This window comes from Homarus americanus, unplaced genomic scaffold (assembly GCF_018991925.1).
Source record: "Homarus americanus isolate GMGI-L3 unplaced genomic scaffold, GMGI_Hamer_2.0 scaffold1024, whole genome shotgun sequence".
Taxonomy (NCBI): domain Eukaryota; kingdom Metazoa; phylum Arthropoda; class Malacostraca; order Decapoda; family Nephropidae; genus Homarus; species Homarus americanus.
In genome coordinates, this window is record NW_024715228.1 from 8,745,145 (window position 1) to 8,747,644 (window position 2,500).

The window sequence follows — 2,500 nt, forward strand, 5'->3', positions numbered from 1 at the left end:
GGGGAAAATTCCCGGTACAATATATCTGTTTATGGCAAAGTGTGGCAGGTCCCTAATAATGTCAAGTGCCAGGCCATAGGCATTGACAATATTGAGGGACATACCTTTTAGTGTGATTGTGATGGCGTGTAAGTCGGTAGTATCGGCTTCAAGGAGGGCATCAAGAGGTTGGTAGGGGACGTCCTTCTTGGCATAGATAATAGCATGTCCTCATGGTGGTCAATTGATGTGGAGAACTGGAGTGGATGGGCCCCAGGTGCCGGCATGCCGGTGGGGAACGGGAAGCCAGGGACTGTGTCCTCGGGTCCATGAGCAGGCGCGGCTTGTGGTGGGTGGACGGGAGCAGCAGGGCACACCAGGGCAGGCTCGGTAGGTGCCACGCCAGCAGTGATGCCAGGCGGCGGTGGAGTAGGCCGTGAGCATGAGGGGTACACAGGGAGCTACCAGCTTGTGTCAAACCAGAAGAGGGGGGTGACAGGGTGGCAGCTGGAGGCAGGGGTAGTCTGTGTAGGTTGGAGATGGCGGTACAGAGTGTATCAAAGAGTCTTTCAATATGGTTGGTAAATTCGTGTAAGAGGGATATGATCTGTGTCGTGTCACCAGAGGGGGGGTTGTGGGGAGGTGGGGTACCAGTTGGAGCACAAGGCCTGACAGCATCAGAGTAGAGACGGGGAGGAGGTACAGTAGTAGTTGAGTTAGGAGACGGCCGGGACTGTTGTGTTGCATCCAGGTGAGGCCAGGCATGGGCAGGTGTTGTTGAAGAAGGAGGCATTGCTGGAGATAGAGGGGACGCAGAGGGTCGCGGCCCAGTAGGCTGGGGGGGGGGGAGGTTGAGGTTGACGCAGCCTTCGAGGAGGCTTTTCTCCTGGGACAGGCGGACGTTTTGGGCATTGCCGTGAGTCAGCATTGTGCCAGCCACCACAATTACAACACCTGGGGTCAACAACACAGCCCACACCACCCCCATTGAGGTGGTCTTTGATTTTCTGGGCACAGACGGAGGAGTGATAGTTAAGTGAACAGAAGCGACATCTGGAACGATCACGTCGGCAGCAGGTGGTGTAGGTGTGACCCAGAGAGAGAGAGTGAGGTATCAGCACAGTGTACACATGACCTCTACACTGTATGTCATCATTACTGTCCATTTTTCCAACTCAGAAGACGTTGCCAGGTAAGCACTTTAGAATGACCCAGCATCCCCCCCTCCCAATGCCTCCTTTTCTTCCTTCTCTTTCTTAGTGAAAAACAGACCAACGCCACCACCACTGGTATAGTAACACCATACCGCCACCACTATCACTACCAGTATTACGACTACAACCACTATTAATACCATATCACCACCACAATAACCACAATCACCACCACCACTACTTTACCTACCACTACCATCACCACCACTTCTACCACTAAACATCACCACCTTACTACCACCACGACTACCATCGATACCACCACTACCACCACCACCACACCACCACAGTACTTGATAACCAGACACTTGAGGGCGAGGTGGTGGGGCCCAAGTGTCAACACATAAAACACCCTTGAGGTCTTCTTCACATCCCTCCCCCCGGACAAGGCAACCTACTGTGTCAATATTAATTAAGGTGAGGCAGAGACAAACACTTACTGTAATAGGAAAAATAATATTCAAAACTGTCTTTAACCCATATTATAACTACTGTTTTGTCCAGTGAATATACTTACTGCTTTGACCAATAAATATATTTACTGGGAGAAAGAGACACAGATTTTCTGATGAATAATTAATTATCATTAATGAGGGAAACAGATAGAAGTTTGACATAATTATCACCTCAGATCCTGCCAAGTTACTTCTGACCCCCCAAAAAGTAACCTAACTAAACCAGACTTAATTTATCTTAACCTAATCTGAACCAAACGTAACTTACCCTAACTTAACCTAAACATAAGCTAACCTACCAAGAATGAAGCAGGGAGGAGGGCGGTGGGAGTGGAGCGCAATTACGACTAGAGAGAGAGAGAGAGAGAGACGAGAGGGAGAGCCTGGGTGTGTAGCTGCCCAAACATCAATTGTAGGCAAATTACTGGAAACAATAATTTCAAGCTTTTCGAAATCATCTAGAGAAGCACAAGTTGATCAATGATTCCCAACATGGCTTCACAAGCAGGCGTTCATGTCTGACTAATCTATTAACAATCTTTTCAGCTGATTTCGAATCAGTGGACGATGGGCACGACTATGATGTGGTATATCTTGACTTTAGCAAAGTCTTCGACAGAGTCCCCCACGAAAGACTAATAAGAAAAGTGGAGGCTCATGGCATTGGGGGAGTGGATTACAGCGTGGTTACAGGACAGGAAACAGCGATTTAGCATTAACGGCACTAATTCCGATTGGGGAAACGTCACTAGTGGAGTACCCCAAGGCTCAGTACTGGACCATTGCTATGCATTATATAGGGTGATTCAGCAACTAGTATATTAAATTGGAGGATAAAATCCTTGAATAATT